Consider the following 19,442-nt stretch of genomic DNA (forward strand, 5'->3'; position numbering starts at 1 on the left):
GCTGACAAACTTGTCAACAGAGAAAACAAGATGAAAATAATAGTACTGAATTTTCAAATACCAGAACATTACAATGCCATGCTACTCAATCAAACCTATAATGATAGCACAAATGAACACAAAGAAAGCAATAGGAAAATTGAAAATATAAAGAAAAAAACAAAGCAAAGCGAGATTCTGCAATTGTATTTTAAACATTAAAGGGCAAAATCAAATAGTTTTTAAATGCCATTTACCATTTTTACACATAACAAGTCACTTCACCGTCCTGTTCTTATAGGTCACAATGTATAAAGACATCGGCCAAATGTAAATAGCGTGTTTCAGCTAAAAGAAATGATCTTTGTCTTTATCTTTCTATGTTCTGATTTCTTCTTTTCTTGTTCTTAAACATTTCAAATTTTTAAAAATAATAATAAATACAAAGGTCAACATGTACATATGGAGGAATTTTTCGGACAAAATTAAATAAATAAATAAATAAATGCGCAAATAAAACTACTGTGAAATGTGAGCATAAATAAATAAATGTGTCATGAAATGAGAGCCTAAATAAATAAATATGTCATGAAATGAAAGCATAAATAAATAAATATGTCACGAAATATGTTTTTTGTTGCTTATTTATTTATTTAAATTTGTCCGTAACATTCCTCCAAACCATCATGAAATACGACTTGAAATAAAACTATCACTTTCCCTCGTCAAAGTTGAGATGGTGGGCTCTAACACACCCTCTAGTTATTGATTGGTGAATCGATAGCAGAAGAATTAATTAGAAAAATGCTTATTAATGCCAACGAAATGGATTCTGCCGAAGATATGTATTTCAGAGAGAGAATTGAAGAATTATCGTAAGAAATTACAATGTTGGCGGTCCTTTTAGACTCCGATGTGGATTAAACTATTTTGGTGAAAGGGACTCTACTACACTCCAGTTCAGGTGACAGTGTTCCCTGCTCTGGAAGTCCATCCTTTGACATTCCAACTGAGTCAATGGAACACCTTCCGTTATGCGGTTTAAAAGTACGACAGATTGCAGATGTATATGGTGTATCGGGGAAGACGATCACAAGGCGAATGAACCAGTTTGATATACGGTAAGCTGCAACGGCTGTATTAGTTTAGGTACTTTGACATGGAATGCCCAAAGCAGCGCCAACTAATATTTTGAACTGAGTATTTGACCCTTGTTTTACGAGTATAAAGTCAAGTGCATATTCGCAGCTCTTTTTCAAACAACTTTACAACTCTGATCAGTGGCAAACATTGTAACAACATTGCAATTTCTTGCGATAAATGTTCAATTCTCTCTCTGAAATACGTAATATCTTTGGCAGAATCCATTTCATCGGCAGTAGTAAGCATTTTTCCAATTAATTCTTGTGCTATCGATTCACCAATCAATAACTAGAGGGTGTGTTAGAGCCCACCCTCACAACTTTGACGAGTGAAAGTGAGTTTTATTTCAAGTCGTATTTCATGATGGTTTGGGAATGTTACGGACAAAATTAAATAAATAAATAAGCAACAAAAAAACATATTTCCTGACACATTTATTTATTTATTTATGCTCTCATTTCATGACATATGCATTTATTTAGTCACTCATTTCATGACACATTTACTTATTTATGTTCACATTTCACAGTACTTTTATTTATTTGCGCATTTATTTATTTATTTAATTTTGTCCGAAATATTCCTCCATATATACTGTACAGTGTATTCAGACCCTCTTCATTTTCTGCACACTTTGTTGCGTTCTTGATTTAATTTTAAATGAATTAACTTGGCATTTTTCAATAAACCAAAATGACAAATTTATTAAAAATCAAAAACTGAAATTTTTCATTCATATAAGTATTCATATCCTTTGCCTCCAGATTGTGCTCAGATGCGTCTATTTGCTTGAACTATCTCTGAGATGTGTCTAGAACTTGATTGGAGTCCAAGTGTTGCACATTGAATTGACTGGACGTAGTTTAGAAAGACACACACCTGTGTATATAAGGTTCAACGATTTGTACTCCTTGTTAGGTTAAAAACCAAGCCATTATGTTCTAGGACCTCTCTGTAGACCTGTGTGATAAAACTGTAGTGAGATATAAATAAATTACAACAAGGGAATAAAACCATTTCTAAAGCTATGAGCAGCAGCATCAATTATTGTGAAATGAAAGAAGTTTGGAACCACCAGGACCCTTTCTAGAGTTGTCATCTGGCCAAATTGAGTAACTGGGCAAGAAGGCCCTTGGTCTAGGTGGTGACCAATACCCCAATAGTCACTCTAACAGAGCTTCAGAAGTCCTCTGCTGAGATCGGAGTGCCTGTCAGAAAGATGACTATCTCAAAAGTCACCCTTAAATAAAACGCAAATGATAGGCCAGAGGTTTCTAAATGCCATATAAAGGGCTTGATGAGCATTACAAAAAGAGTTTCTCTGGTCTGGTGAGGCAACAATTGAACTAGCACTATGTCCGGCAATGACAAGGAACTGTTCATTACCTGCCTAATACCATCCCTATGGTGAAGCATGGTGGCAGAAGCATCATGCTATGAGGGCGCTTCTCAGCGGCAAGGAGACTGGACAGAAATAAAATAAGAATAAATGCAGCCCAATTTCAGTGCTACTAACTCAATACTTTACATACAATTCCAACTTCTATTTGCATATTTTCAAATAATATTTTAAGAATGAATCATAAACTAATTTCTAGTTCTCCTTCAGTAAAAGAACACAAGTCTTTTTTATCTTGCACACATTTCCAAATTCATAATTTTTATTCATCTTTTAATAAAAAAAAAACTATTTCCAAACTGAAGCAGTGACATGATAAAATGTGTAACACAAAATGAGGCATATGAATAAAGAAATTATTAATATTAAGGGGCAGTGGTTTCCTCCCACAGTCCGATGACATGCTGGTTAGATGCATTGGCGATCCTATATTGTCCCTAGTGTGTGCCTGGTGTGTGGGTGTGTGTGCCCTGCAGTGGGCTGGCGCCCTGCTCGGGATTTGTTCCTGCCTTGCACCCTGTGCTGGCTGGGATTGACTCCAGCAGACCCCCGTCACCCTGTGTTAGGATATAGCGGGTTGGAAAATGACTGACTCACTGAATTAATAAAATTAAATATTTAACAAATGCTATATACAGTACATAGCAGTAGTGATAATTATGAAGAGAGTCTAGCAGTATACCTCACAAACAGATGTAATCGTTAAAGCTGTTAATCTCTTTATATCCATCTGTGTGTGTGTGTGCGTGTCTATCTGTCTGTGTGCCAGTCCGGTTGCTATGTCTCTGGCATTCCTAAAGATGGTGCATCACAAACAATTTTTGTAATAAAATGCTTTGCATTTGCCATTCCAATAGATGGCGTATTACAAACACTTACACTGTTTTTACGAATCCCATACCAAATGGCATATAAAAGAGATATATGCATTGCATTTTTCATTCCAACAAATGGCACATCATAAACTTTAACACTGACTTTGTGAATCCCACACCAATTGGCACATAATAGAGACATACTGTATGTATTACATGGTGCACTGCAAATGTTAACGCTAAGGTCCATGTTGATTACTTAGACTTTGTGGAAAAATAATAAATAGTTTGATCAATCTGGTGTACATGACAAAAGCCACGCAGACCCTGTCTTGTCTATAGTGCACATGACAAGTGCAACTTCTTGTTTCTCCTAACGAACAAAAAACCACAAGTGACCAACTGATGAACTAAAACCACAAGTGACCAACTGATGAACTAAAACCACAAGTGACCAACTGATGAACTTAAAGGATGTGGTAAATGCTGATCCAAGCAAAATGTTGTAAGATGTAACGGTTTGAAATTCTTGTGCAACTAAAGTCTTAAGACAAAGGCCCTATAAAAGATATGGGACACCGACCCCTCGAGGCAGATGAAGGGCAGGTGTCCTAGGACTGTGCTTCTCTGTCATCTTACCCTTGCCTGGTGTGTATTAATAAAAGATTTTTTACTAACTTTAATTATATCTCTCTGTCTTCAGTCACAAGAAACGACACTATAGAAAAAGTGTCAACAACTTCAACCCATCTTAGGTAAAGTAGCATGGCTATTTCTGTATAAAGCAATAAGATCCAAACGTCAAGCCAAGGGGTTCGTAGTGGGGGGTGAGGGTAATGATTACTCAGGGCCCGCTTTCCTCGAAGACTGGAGTGAAAAGTTTGTTTTTGAGAGGAACGGGCCCTCATAAACTGCTTATGTACAGTATAGGACCCAGAGTTCTGCGCTACACCCATGTGTCTAGTGTCCATACCCCTTCCTATGCCTGTGCATAATGTCGCCTAGCATAAACAAGAGGTCTGGAATGTCCAGTGAACAAAACCAAGTGGTCACTGTGAGACAGTAAACTGTGCAGCATACATGTGTGCATCATGTCATCCAAGTTCCAGAACAGGGCTGGAACGGCCAACAACAAAAGGAAATTAGAAGCACTAAGAAAGAGAGATGTAAGGGTTAGAGTGTCTAATGAAAAAAGGCAACAAGATATACAAAAACAGTGGAATGCAAGGCATGTTTGCTGAATAGAGGTTTGTAAATGCAGAACATAATCAAAACAGATTTACCATTGTACCATTATTAATATTAAATATATTTTTAATAGATGGGAATTTCTCTATGCTACTACTTAAATAATCTCCAAAGCTTATTAAAGTGCTGCATGAGGAACAGCATCACATCCATTTTCTGATGATGAATCGATCTGAACATACCGCAGATTAAACAGAACAGCCAAGCACAGAGAGGAAAGAGCCAGTAAGTAATTCAAATTCACAGTCATAGCCAACACAAAAGTCAAAAAGCTTGCAAGGATTTTAAAGGAAAAGCATTACATTCAGATGAAGCACTTCCTGAAGGTTTCAGAGGTCAGAAACAGGTCGAAGAATTCTGAACAGATGTACTGTAGGACAACACATGGAGTTGGTAAGTGAGCGCCACATCTAGCTACAAGGATGTTTACCAGAGTTGATTCTGCACATGAGGAAAATCCTTGTGTCTTCAGCCAGTACCAGAGGAGCAGCTAAAAAATGGAAAAATAAGGCTGTCAAAGCCGTTCCATTTAGAAAAGAAGAGACATGAGATCTGGAGACCATTCTACTTAATGGCTATGAGGGAAGAAGATGTTACATTCCCCAGGGTAAAAAGAGCTTGTCTTCTAATAATTAGTGTGGTATCATGACTTTTAGAGTAGATGTTTGCATTCCCATCATATCCATGGAATGTGACTCTAAGAATTGGGAGCAGGCACAGGTGGTTAGACCTTATTCTCATAGTCATAAGCAGGCAATCATTATATTAATGAATCTCTTTTTGAAAATTGTTTCTTACAATATAAATAAATAAGCTATAATCAATACTGTTTCACTTTAAAAGTGCATTCAATCAGAAAAGAAGAAAAAGATAACGTGTGTGTCTCAATTTGTTTAAAATGAGTTTTCACAAGAATTATTCTAGGCATTATGGTGCAAATGCATAGTACCTCATGAAGGTAGATGCACTATTGTGAATACTGTCTTTTTCCTGTTTTTCTACTGTTACAAGAATCCACCTAAGTTATGTCCACAATTCATATTGCTTTTAGAGAAGAAAACTGCAATACAGTCAGAAGCAAGATGGAACTTTGTTAGGGACAGCCAGGAGAGGAGTAAACTTTGCCGGGAGCAGCCTGAGTGATGCTGAAAGAAAAAGTGCAGAGTAAATGACAGAAGGTAAAGAACCAGTATTAGCAGAATGGAAACTGTCATGTCCTCCAGAATTTAGGGTTGACTGCTTTAAGCGTTTCTACTAGTGCATATCGATGACTTTATTTATTCATTAAGTCATTTTATCAGATCTACTCTGACCGTCACCATTTTTGAATAATTAGAAGTATAACCTCCCCATTTTGTTCCAATGTAAATTAAAGCAGTGACAATCATGAAGTGAAGGGCAACAAGTGAAGGAAGAAAATTGAGAGGCTCCTTCATTGTGACAGGTATTTACTGTATACCAAGAACCTTTTCTTTAACAGGGTGATAGATTATTGCTCTTTGATACCAACATCATGGAAAACACTCCAGACAGCTGTGATAAAATAAAAAAAATTATCAAGAATTACAGCCTTTAGAAATTATGCAGAGGGACTATACTGATGCAAGGTTTGAATACTTTTAGGTTGTACTTTTATTACATTAACATGTACATAATTAGGTAGACATTCATTTTATTTAGTACTGAAGCTGTCTGTCAGTGATTTTTTTTTACTTTATCCACCTTAATAAAAGAAGAAGTGTTTGTGTGCCAGTGTATTTGTATGTTTGTCCAGTTGCCATGGCTCTGTCATTCCAACAGATGATGCATCATAAACATTTATCGTAATAAAATGCATTGCATTCATCATTCCAACAGATGGTGCATCACAAAAATACATGCTCCTTTTAAGAATTGCATACCAAATCACAATTACTGTAACAGAGACATACAGTATGCATTGCATTTGTCATTCCAACAATGGCACATCACAAACATTAACAGTCATGCATTTTATTACCATAAATACTTTTAATACACCATCTGTTGGAATGACAAATGCAAGGCATTGTATTACTACATGCATTACAAAATACATTCCAATATATTGTGCACTGGAAATGATAATGCTAAATATGCTGAGGTCTACATTGATAACTTAGATTTCACGCATCTATATTCTTATTATCGAAGCTAATTGGTTTGTTTCTGGTCACAGTCTTCAATAACTCTGGGGAGGACTTTGGGTATGACTACATCTAAAATGGCATCTATTAATTTACATTATTTTGTTGCATAATTTGCTTGTGTTACAACAGAATTTTCTGTACATTAAGTATTTAAAGTAAATACAATCTTATATACAAAATTTTATATGCAATATAATAATGAGACCAAGTAACAAGGTAAACGTTTCCTTAAAGCTTTCTTCTTCTTCTTCTTCTTCTTCTTCTTCTTCTTCTTCTTCTTCTTCTCTCTCTCTCTCTCTGTAGCAGTGATGTATTTTTTGGAATGCAGTTATGGACTTTGGGGGTTAAAAAGTGTATGATTGTAAGGTATACCTCTTCCGAGCTTTTTAGATCACATTCTGGAAAATGTATTTGCATTTTTTCCGATGGACTGACTTAGCTATGAAGGTTGCATTAACATGCTGTTTTTCATTGGTTTGTGAGTCTCTCTTTTTTTTTCAGTGCAAATAGGAGCCATGGAACAAACACCATAGGTCATTTGACAGATGAGCACCCCCTCTGAAAACAGAGGGTTGTATCTACATAGGAATGGTAAGAGATCTAACATTAACACATCCGGCAAGGAAAGACATGCCATGTTCAGTCAGAGGGCAAGCATTGCAAATTTAGCTTGAATGAGGAAACCTGATGAAAGAGAAACTCATCCCATCGGAATGTCTAACCTGGAGCACATCCATATGTTTATGGGGTCAATAAAACACACAATAGAAATTACTTTTATCTTCTCTATCTGTCTCTCCATACAGTTCATTATTTATGATGGAATACATTATTAAACAACATTTATATAACAGATTTTCATACAAAGCTCATAGTGTGAAAGAGAAAGTTGCAAGACAAAACATGTAAGATTGTTTAAGAATAATAATAAATAAGTAACAAAGAAAAAAAATAAAAAACAAGCTTATAAAACATATCAACATATCAAAACATATCAGCATATCATTAAGTAGAAAAGCAACATCCTTATAAGCAATATCATATTGTAAGTCTCTACAGATGAGTACCATAAGGTCAAATGGCCAGGAGGACAGGAAAATAAAAAACTCCAGTTAAGCTGGAGAAAAAAGATAAAATCTGCTGGGGTTCCAAGGCCAAAAGACCACCTAGCCACCACTGGGCATTCTACCTAACATAAATGTACTTAAATCATTTGTCATTGTTTCTAGGCGTCATGCCATCCATTTTTGCATTATAAAGTTAGACTGGCAACTTTCCAGTCATCAGATACTACTACAGTATTAAGCTACTTCTGGTATATCATTCATAAAGGTTTATAAAACTGTTTTTTTTTTCTTTCAACACTACTGCTAAGGTCCAGTGAGGTCTATGACCCAAGATGAAGATGATCCCAAAGAGATTCTTTCAGTATTTTAGTAGTAAAGGAACAGTTAGGATGACTTGAAATGCATCAGAAATAGTAAAAAACACAGACAGTGAAACAGTGGATGCTGTAAACTTGCATTTTTCTGAGGTCTTCACATGTGAGAAAGTACATAACCTTCCAGCGGTAAAACTGACAACTAAGGGGGTACTAAATGATATGGAAATTGTAGTGGGAGAATTACTGCTCAGATTAAATAGGCTGAAATGAAACAATTTACTAGGACTAAATAATATTTATCCTCTAATTGTTAAGGATGGGCGGCACGTTGGCTCAGTGGGTAGCTCTGCTGCCTTGCAGTTAGGAGACCTGGATTTGCTTCCCGGGTCCTCCCTGCATGGAGTTTGCATGTTCTACCCGTGTCTGCGTGGGTTTACTCTGGGTACTCCGGTTTCCTCCCACAGTCCAAAGACATGCAGGTTAGGTGGATTGGTGATCCTAAATTGTCCCTAGTGTGTGCTTGGTGTGTGGATGTGGGTGTGTGTGCCCTGTGGTGGGCTGGTGCCCTGCCCAGGGTTTGTTTCCTGCCATGCACCCTGCATTGGCTGGGATTGGCTCCAGCAGACCCCGTGACCCTGTAGTTAGAATTAGGGCTTCACTGAGCTCTGGGAATTTTGAAGAACTGGAAAATGGCAAATATCATCCTGTTATATAAAAGGGGCCAGGGTGTAAATTAATGGAAGGAATTATTACGGGAGAGATTGAGCAAAACATGGATAGAACAGGAGTTTTACTGAACAGTCATCATGGGTTCAGAAGATGGAGGCTGTTTTACCAACATGCTGGAATTCTATAAGGAAACAACAAAAGGATCAAAGTGGAGCGTATGATATTGTTTATATTAACTTTCAGAAAGCATTTGATAAGGGCCACATGATAGTTTGGGAATCAAACTAAAATAAGTGGGAGTTGAGGGTGTTTTGTGTAGATGGGTAAAAAGTTGGCTCAGACACAGGCTATGGTACAAGGAGCCTTATCTGAAAGTGGTGATGTTAAGAATGGTGTCCCACAGCTGTCAGTGCCATTTTAATGTAAATGATTTGGGGAGGAATATAAGTGAAAAGCTGGTTAAGTTTGCAGATTATACCAAGGATGGGGGATTGGCGGATAATGGAATCTGTTAAATCATTACAGAAGGACTTGGACAGCATACAGGCTTGAGTACACTTGTGGCAGATGAAACTTAATGTAAGTAAATGTAATGTATTACACGTAAGGAATAAAAATGTTAGGTTTGATGGCACAATGGGAGGTCAGAAAATTGAAAGTACACCTTATGAGAAGGAATTAGGAATCTTAGTGGAATTGACACTATTGAACTGCAAGACAGTGTTCAGAAGCCATTAAGAAGGCTAACAGAATATAAGGTAATATAGCACAATGAGTGGATTACCAACGATGGACTAGGCTGATTTCAGGGTTACAAGGTATTAATTATGAGGAAGGATCAAAAGAGCTGAGTCTTTTCAGTTTAAGCAAAATAAGATATTGAGGAGTGTCACACACGTATGAATAATAGGCAGCTAATGGGCTTGAGTAATTGTAATGCTAGATCAGGGGATGGTGGAGTATGCTGACTGTTTCTCTAAATTCCTTGCAGACCATTCCCGGGAAATCCCGCCAGGTTCCTGCGCCTCTGATGACATCACTTACAATTCTGGTGCATTTAATGACATCACTTCCGGTCCCGAAGACGTCACTTCTGGTCCCGGCATAAATTACATCATTTCCTCCACCAGCCTTTAAAACCATCATCTTACCTCCACTTATTCAGTTCTGTTTTGGACTCAGTCTTGTGAACAACTTGATTTATTTCAACCTTTTTGCAGCCAGGAACATAATATATGGGTGGCTGCCCCAAATCTTTATATCTGTCTGGAGTCGTTTTGTGACAGGAGATACAAGTGAAGTGTTTAAAATTACAAAGGGAATTATTACAGTGAATCAAGACTGATACTTTAAAATGAGTTAACAAAGAACACAAGGACACAGAAACTTGTTAAGGGTAAATTTCACACAACCATTAGGATGTTTTCTTTACACAGGGAACCATAGTCATGTGGAATAAGTGACCAAGTACCTGTGGTAGACAATGGAACTTTAGGGACTTTCATAATTAGACTTGTTGTTATTTTGGATCAATTAAGTGGATAATACTGATGAGCTTTGCCTGGCTGAATTGCCCATTCTTGTCTAGATTGATCTCATGTTCTATGAGTCTAAGTAGTCTACTTACGGTCCTGAGCTTGTTTTAACTTTTGTCTAAGATAGTGCACCTATAACTCCATCTGCAAATACCTGAGGAAAATAGTGATTTGGTTCAAATTCTATTTCCTGCTCATTTTCAATATTTTTTATGCATGATACTCATTAGAGAAACAAACAGACTTGATGGACTCAATGGTCATCTCTGGTTTTGTCTTAAGTTCTTACAGATGCTCTAATGGTTCATCACTCTTTAAGTGGTAATGTTTGCCTATGCAGTCTCACCTTATTTATTTCCTCAGACAAAGCAATTGAAGCTGCAAAAGCAAGGCAAGATCTAAATAACAATGTTCCTGCATTTGAGAAATATCCTCTATGCTTACAGTGAAATGCTACTCTGTTACTGAAGATGATTTATCTCATACTGAGCTAATTTCTAACCAGCAATTAAGGCAATGTGAATTTATTTGGGATATGGGAGGAAACAGGAGTACTGGGAAAATATTCACATAAACATAGAAGAAAATGCGCTAATCACACAAGAGGCCAGGAATTTAGTCCAGATTCCTGAAGTTATGCTTACCATCTGGAAGTCTGCTCTGTGAAATGTGGTGTTAAAAAATAAACAATGATTTTCCAGGGAGATCTGCACTCGTCCACGGTGATTTTCACACATTGTCTGTGCACGGGTTTGTGAGGACAATTGTCAGGATGACACAAATTCCATGTAACTGTAGAAACTCGCTAAATATATTAATTTACATGAAATTTGAAAAACATCTGTTATTTAGTATGTACGAAGCTAAAATCAGTGATATGACTTAGAAGACATCCCCCTTAATAAATGTATCATATACTGTACGTTAATGGGGGCTCTTTGAAGTTTATATGAAAATAATTTTCACATGTCATGTGGAGTTCTAATTATGGCTCATGAAAGGGTAAAAGAAAAAAGTAATGAAGATCTTAAATTAGATTTCAGCTGAAAAATATGACATATGTTATAAGCAAAATATGAAATAGATGTGGTTTAAGCTTGAACACCAGACACATGAAAACGTACATTTGTCAGAGTATCAAAGTAATGAAAAACTCAAACAGCTGTGAGCCACTAGGGCACACACTGCCACCCTACACACATTTATTTACACCTTTGACGTGCCCAAAATACCAGTCAACACAACACACCAATGCCATTCAGTCACTTGTTGCTGCCAGTCCTTCTCCCTCCACTCCTCCTCTGGCTTTGTCCTCTCTTCCTGACTCTGGCCAATTTATGGAGTGAGGCGGCTCCTTTTTATAGGGCACCCGGACAGACTCCACAAGCTAACAAAGCCTAACAAGCTTCTTCCAGCAATACTTCCAGGTGTGGCGGAAGCGTGACCAAATAAGGCCCTGGAAAGGTCCATGCGACCCCTGGCGGTGGCCCCACTGGAAACCAAGTGGTCTGCCCTCTATCAGCCTGGGGAAGACACCGTCCCACAAATACTCTCTCCCCCGGTCCTTCCACATTCTGGGCGTCTTGGCCAGGTAAGGATTCTGGCCCACCCGCCACACAGCTCAGTCTAATATAACGGATCCTTCCCACCTGTACTTTACCATCCTACATAGCTATGGCTACCAAAACAAAAATGAGCTCTCACTAATTCTAACACTTCTCAAGAAATGACTTTCAAGGCCAACAGACATCTGATGGCCACCAGGTCATATTCTCAGCAACTCTCTACTGTACACCCCAGAGCAAGCAAACCATTTCCAGATATGCAGTCTCTTGCTTAGTAACTTCACTCTGCTTTTGTCTTAAAATTCAGACATCAGGCCTGGCGCTCCATTAGACTGTTTTATCTAATGAAGATCAATATGTCAGTTAGTACTGTATATTAAAAATGTGTTAGCATGGCTACCCAATGTGCCTAAGATGTTTGACTTAGGCCAAGCCCCTTCTCTTATTCAGTGATTTTCTACTGACAGTGATGCTTCTTACCTTGACAGAAATTAACATTTTAGGGTAAATTGTGCCTGCAGATGAAAAAAAGAACAGTTTTACGCATGAAAGGAATGAAAATTGCTCCTTAAACAATTCTGACTGCTAGAAGAAAGATGCCTCAGGGAAAACCGAGTTGACTGGCTCAGCAGCATTACCCACCATTAAAAGGACTGGGACGATGCAATAATCTCTGTTTAGACTTTCCAGCTCTGGTGACATCAAGTCTCTTTAATGTACAGAAAGTATGCAGTAAGCAGTCCTTTCAACTATCTGAGCATTTCAGTAAGTACTGTTTTAGATCTGACATGTAAGTGGTTGTCAAATACTGTATTTACCAGGATGCAATGTGGTCAAAAACACTGCCAAACTGGAAGCAGAAAAAGCAGGAATATAGTTTTAATGTGATTGTAAAACAAATCTAATTTAATTCGAGGGTCGTGTTTAGGTGGAATCCATCATGATTTCATCAGGCAGCAAAAGATTGTGTGGGGTCACTTCACTTAAATACTTGTGTACTTTTGTAATTCATTTATTTTTCTGAACCTGCTTTATTCATTGCATAGGATGCAGTCTAACTAACACAACCTCTTCGGAGTTCTGGGAGGAAATCCACATGAATATACAGAGAACACACAAACTCCAGACAGGCAATGACTCTATTAGAAATTAAACAACCTTCTCTTCACTCTCATAGTACTTTAGTTAACTAATAGAATTGTTTTCTTCTGCAATGGACTGGACTGGTGATCTTTTCTGCCTTGCATCCTATGCTTGCTGGTGTAGGCTCCAGCTCCTCCACCATTCTGCACAGGAAAAAGTGGGTTTAGAAAATAGATGAATGGATTGGATTCTCTCATTGTGGTGTGTGCTTGGTTTCCTGGATTTTCTTGGGCTACTTCACTTTCTTCCCAAATCCAAAGGGCATACGACTTACTTTAACAGGTTAGATCAAACCTAGCACAATCATATTAAGGATGCTGAAGGAGAGCAGAGAAACAGGCATGGGAATGCTTGGAAAACTCCATGACATGGCAACTGTGACCAGCTGAAGCAATAATATGTAGAACCTTCATAATTTTTAAAACAACCCAACAATCTTTGAATTCACAATAATCCCTAATCCATTGGCAGCTCTGTTTAGGGTAACACCAGAAGACAAATCACTGCTTAATGAAGAATCTATCCTCATAACTTACACTAAATGCTAACAAATTAGATTATTTGCCACACTTGAAATATATTTAAATTGACTGTACCTGCCAAAACATAGTAATAATATTATTATGTTTTTACTTAAAATTAGAAAAAAATAGTTAACAGTAAATTTAAAAAAATACTTTACAGAGATAAGTTCCAAAGTTCTTTAGAATCTGATATATATTAATCAATATTGTCCTCTGTTATTGGAGCATAAAGGACCATTTCAAACCCATTGAATATTTCATTATTTCTTCATGATTTTTTCTTATTACTAGGGGGCCTTGCCCTCTGCTCGCTTCGCCTGCCAACCCCCATGCCTGCGCTACACGCTAGCCTCTCTGCAGTTCCGTTGCTCGCATCAATATCACATTGAATATTGATTATATGTTTGGACTTTCATCGTGACAACACAACATATAACTGCCTGTGATTGAATTTCATTTCTTTCTCTCTATTAAATAAATCGATTTTTTTGAATGTTTGGCTCAGGTATTTGTTTATTTTCTTTGCTAAAGCTATTCTAACGGGAAACTGTTAACATTTTATATGAATTTCATATCAAGATCTCCTTTGTTGTCTAATGTTATCCGCGGAAGATGTACTACATTACCTTTCTTGGATACATTCTTCTTTCTACAGTAATTTATGCGGTGGAAGACCGGACGGTTTTAACGGTTGTAGATATTCTACAGGATATTGTAAGTTGATGTTTTCATCTTTTGCACAATCACTACCAACTGTTTCAGCGTAGTCTATTGATACACATTTAACCAATTTGCCGTGTAACCGATCAACATTTTTGGCATTAATTCGTTTGAGTTCATCGTTTCTCGGTGCTAGGATTGCCCATGTACTCATTTTTTCTGTTGATAACTCTTCATGATGAAATTCTTCAATAACATGTGGACAAAATACATCTTCTTTAATTGGGAATTTAGAGTGAGGAAAACGTTAAAATTTATAAAAGTTGAGAGTGCAGAAACTGTGTCTGTCAAAAGCATTCACGTGAATGAGAGGTGAGATTACCATGTGCGTGGCAGAATATGGTTGATAGGAGGGCATAACTTGAAAAATTTCAGGGTGTGACTTGAAGAAATCCCATGGCCAAAATCTCATCTTGAGGGACTTAAAAAAATCTTCCAAAAAGTCTTATCTCGTCGCAGGATTTTTTTTATATAATAGAGAGATATATTTTATTATCTGCTCTCTGTATGGTTTTGTAGGAGTATATGATTTCATTTGAAAAAGTTGTAATACTATGTATATATTACTGATTTTATAATTTATTTGATGTAAAGATATCTGTAAAATCAGGAAATTGATAAGACAAGAGATTTTGTAAATTTCAGTATTTTCATTGTACAATATGTTGGGAAGGTACGATGATTAGCACTGCTCTGGAAGTTTGGCTTTACATTCCAGCCTACATGCTATCTGTGTGGAGTTTGAATGTCCTCCTCATATCAGTCCACATTTTTCATTAGATCCTAAAGTCTTTGTCTGAAACTTTAAAAATATACATGTTTGGTTGATTGGCAAGTCTCAAACTGACATTGAAGGCACATGTGTAATTGTATAGTATCAGTACGCATGCCTTCCAATTGAATGACTTCTCATCTATGACTGGCTCTTTTTTGTTGCAATAGGCCCCAGTCTCTAAAACAGAGAAACCAGGTTTGCAAACATGGATACACAAGTACGTGTATAATGCTTTTCCTGGTCTAAATAATGGTTAAAGGAGTGATTTTTAATATTTTTGCTACGCCAAGTAGTTTGTGGTGATGGCTGAAAACATTTTAATATCAGGTTTTTATGGAGAATCTTATAAAAAACTTTCTAACAGAATGGCCGTCTATGGAGCACAATGCTGGACTACAGTAAACCACCAAAAACGTGCATTAAAAAATCTCACACTACTGTACTTGTGTTGTAGAATCGATTTTTCAAGTTATCTTGTTGTATGCTCACAATTTGCAAAATGTATGATTTTTTGTTAAAATATTGTTAAGTTAAATACTATAGAAAAAAAGGACAGTGCACACTGAGGAATTACATTCACCTCGGAACAACTGAAGATGACCAATGAATGATGGGTAGAGATGGGTGTTCAGTTCAAAGGCATTGTCCCATGTGAATGTGTTATTCAACAGTATTTTAGCAAAAAATACATGCGGTATGCCTGTTGGGAGCTAACAACTGGATGTTTTGACATTTGGATTACTGTATATGACATGAGTAACATTAAAATTTTTCATGGACATTTTAATATTGTTTGCTGTTGGATACCATAGACGCCTGTAGTTTCAGAAACTCTGTTATCTCCTGTCTCAAAGAAAACATGAGATTCCAATGTTTTCTGAACCATTATTACAAGTAACATGGGGTAAGTAAAATATTAAATAGATAGAATGAGTGATTTATTTGTTTAAGAATTATTTGGAATTGGAACGTCCATGTTTGGAGAACTGGTTTCTCCATTACAGAGGCTGAAGCCTATCTCTGCAAAAATGAACATATGGAGTCAACCAGGCATAGATGAGTATTCCTTTAACATTCAAACAAGTAAAAAGGAAAATATTGTGACGTCCAGTCGAATAAACACACTCAGGAGCCGCTTGTCCGGGGAAGTCTTCCAAATGCCGACTGGCTTTTTATTAAATATGCCACGATATAAACGGTGCCCTACCGCCGCCCGTTGTCTGGGTCACGGGGACACCTCCAAAATAATAAAGACAAATCACCTTCGTCCTATCTACCTCTCTTAAAACGTTCACTTCCTTCTACCACCTGATGCTGTTCTCCTTTTTGCTCCAACCTCCCCAACTACCACTTCCAGCCACCACCTCCCCTTTTCATCTCGCACCATTAATTAACCCGTATCCCTGTCACTCAACTCTCTCCCTCTCTCTAAGGAGGTGCCCCAAGCCCTTACAAACAGTGTTCCCCCAAGACTCCACCCCAACACTGCTTTCCATTTCCTACAGCAATGGCAAGACACATCACAATATGTATAAAATATACTGTATGTAATAATGTATGTGCAATACCCAACATATTCAATATATTAGCAGTGATCTCAGCCATACCCTATGAGTGAATCTGAGTAAAAATACTACAATAAGTTTGTGCCTTGACTGTTGATTGCTACATGAGAACCCAATGCTGACCCCATTACAGTGGTGCCCTGGCACAGATCAGTGGCTACTTGTGAGCTGAGGATTCAGGAGGATCTGAACAGCAGAAAAATGCAACTCACTTGCACGGTAAGGGAACTGCCGTATATCTGAAATGTTGTAAAGAAGATGGCCCAGTACTTACAGACAAGAACATGCAAACCTAATTCACTAGGACACAGCTGTTTAGCTCAGAATCAGTGGATCGCTCAAACTTCATTTTGGATACTGAAATGTTTAGTATCTGGGGTTCATTCGCTGGTCAAGGAGAGCTCTACAGTGAGTACAATCCAGTCAGAAGTGAAAAAGAGGAGGTTGGGTATAAATAAACAGTTAAGTCTTCAGTGCATTTCAAAGCTAGTAAGTGACTTATTTTCCTAAAAGACAAGGGCTGGGAGATCTGTAGGGTTGATAGGCCAATGTAAGACAAAATTCACTTCAAAAACTGAGTAGGGGAATATAATTTATACATGTAGTAATTTTACTGATGTTAGGGTAGGCACCATGAAGAGCACTGAGGGTGAGTAAGAGTAGCTTACAGGTTATGTGTGATTTGAACTGCAGCCAAGTTAAGTATTACAATATGCCATAATTAATGGTAGCATGAGTAAGGACCCTGGCAGCAGAATTGTTCATACTGTATTAATAAGTTTATCTACAGCAGCAATGTGGTAAACAGTGATAGAGCACAGCATTACAATAGTCCAGCCAGGAAGCTTTACTATTTAGATTGCTTCATCATTTCATTTCTGCCTAAGATGGACAAGCTTAAACATTATTACTTCAAAGAAAGAAAAATATACAATATAAGTTATTGTAATATACCATTATAAAGTGTCTGTTATTTATTCCTCTACTATCTAAGCCCACGTTTACTGGGATAGTATCAACATAAGACAGAAGGTATCCTGGTTTTAAAATTTCAGTCAGTCAGTCATTTCCTAACCAGCTTCATCCAGAAAAGTGTCACGGGGAGGTGCTGGAGCCTATCCCAGTCAGCATAAGGGACAAGACAGAAACAAACCCTGGACAGGGTGCAAATCAATCACAAGGCAAATGCACACACAGACAATTTATTATTGCCAATCCACATAACTTGCATGTCTTTGGACAGTGGGAGGAAATTCAGAGGAAACCCATGAAGGCATGGGGAGAACATACAAACTCCACAAAGGGAGGACACTGGAAATGAACCCTGGTCCCCATACTTCGCGATAGCAGTGCCACCAATGTGCCACTATGCTGCCGCTGGTTGCAAAATGTACAACTCAAAAAACTAGTCCTGTGTCTTCATGTGTACTCTATTATGTAATTAGTAATTTGCAATATTTGTAATTGTATATACCAGTGAAAATGTTGCAGTTCTCTGAGCCTGGTAAACAGTGCTATACACAAATAGACTGAACTAAACTGAATGCTAGTATGTACTTTTCATTTATTTGTAATTGTCAGATTATAAGAAGAATATGTTCTTTTGTAATAGTAATTTTTATTAATCAGACAGCTCAGAGGCCAAAATTCTATAGTCTGTATATAGTCTCTGTATTACTGTACCTCCATAAACATACAGTCAAATCTAACACCTACTTAATCAATCAAGTCAATTTTGCAAGCATGATGTCCAGCTTTAGTTGCACGGCCTCCTATAAGGACACTGCTGACTTGGAATCTTCTAATTATAAATATGGTGAGATGTCAAAACCCGGATTAAACAGAGATTACCTCCCCCCCAGTTATTTTTCACTTTATTTAAAGTATATGACAATCAGTTAATCAATCAGTATTTTATACTAGCTGAAATGAAATACCTGGCGTTGCCTGGGAGAAAAATAAAGTGTTTTTTTTTTAATTGTTTGAGAAATATAGTATTAAAAAAACACAACTTTAATAATACAAATAAATTAACAAAAAATGAAGACTCACTAATGTGCTTGTCTTGCGGTCATTTATGTATGTTATCATCCATTTGACGCTCGGAACCGGTCAACTCTATTTAATTTCAAAAGCAACAGGAGTGCGGTGGTACTCAAACATAAAGAAGGCTGGCAGTAACCTACAGTTCGCCCTTTGGTGGTGGTTCCGAGTGTCAACTGGATGATAACATGCATACAAGAACATAAGATCACCCCCCACCCCGCCCCCACTCTGCCCAGAAGGGGGTGGGTTAGGGTTGATTTCACCCTACAGAATTTTTAGTCGACCAATGAGAAACATGTGTACCAAGTCACTCCAGCCGTTCGGAAGTGATGCTGGAACAATCATACACACACACACATACATTGACTTTTTTATACTGTATATAGATAATGCTCCACTAAACATTGTTTACAAAGCAAAGAAAATACCATTTAGATCAATCAGGTGACAAAGACATCACACAAGACAATTCATGCATAATAATTTTCAAAAACTGGACTTTGATAAATGCCTATAAGAAAAAAAAACAAAAAATAAAAAAACAAAAACAACACATAATATGGAATAGGACAATAACAAGAACCGACAAACACTACAGTAGCACCCATCTCAGTTCAAGAAGTACAGTCAGTCCAAAGTAAATGCGAGACAGTGAAATGGCTTTACAGGTACGATCTCACTGATCCCACTGACAGAGCCTTGAGGAAAGCCCCAGGGAGGGATTCCAGAGAGCATGACACTCGAAGGTATATGAGCATTGGCTC

The sequence above is a fragment of the Polypterus senegalus genome, chromosome 10 (genome assembly GCF_016835505.1).
Source record: "Polypterus senegalus isolate Bchr_013 chromosome 10, ASM1683550v1, whole genome shotgun sequence".
In the NCBI taxonomy this organism is placed as follows: Eukaryota; Metazoa; Chordata; class Cladistia; order Polypteriformes; family Polypteridae; genus Polypterus; species Polypterus senegalus.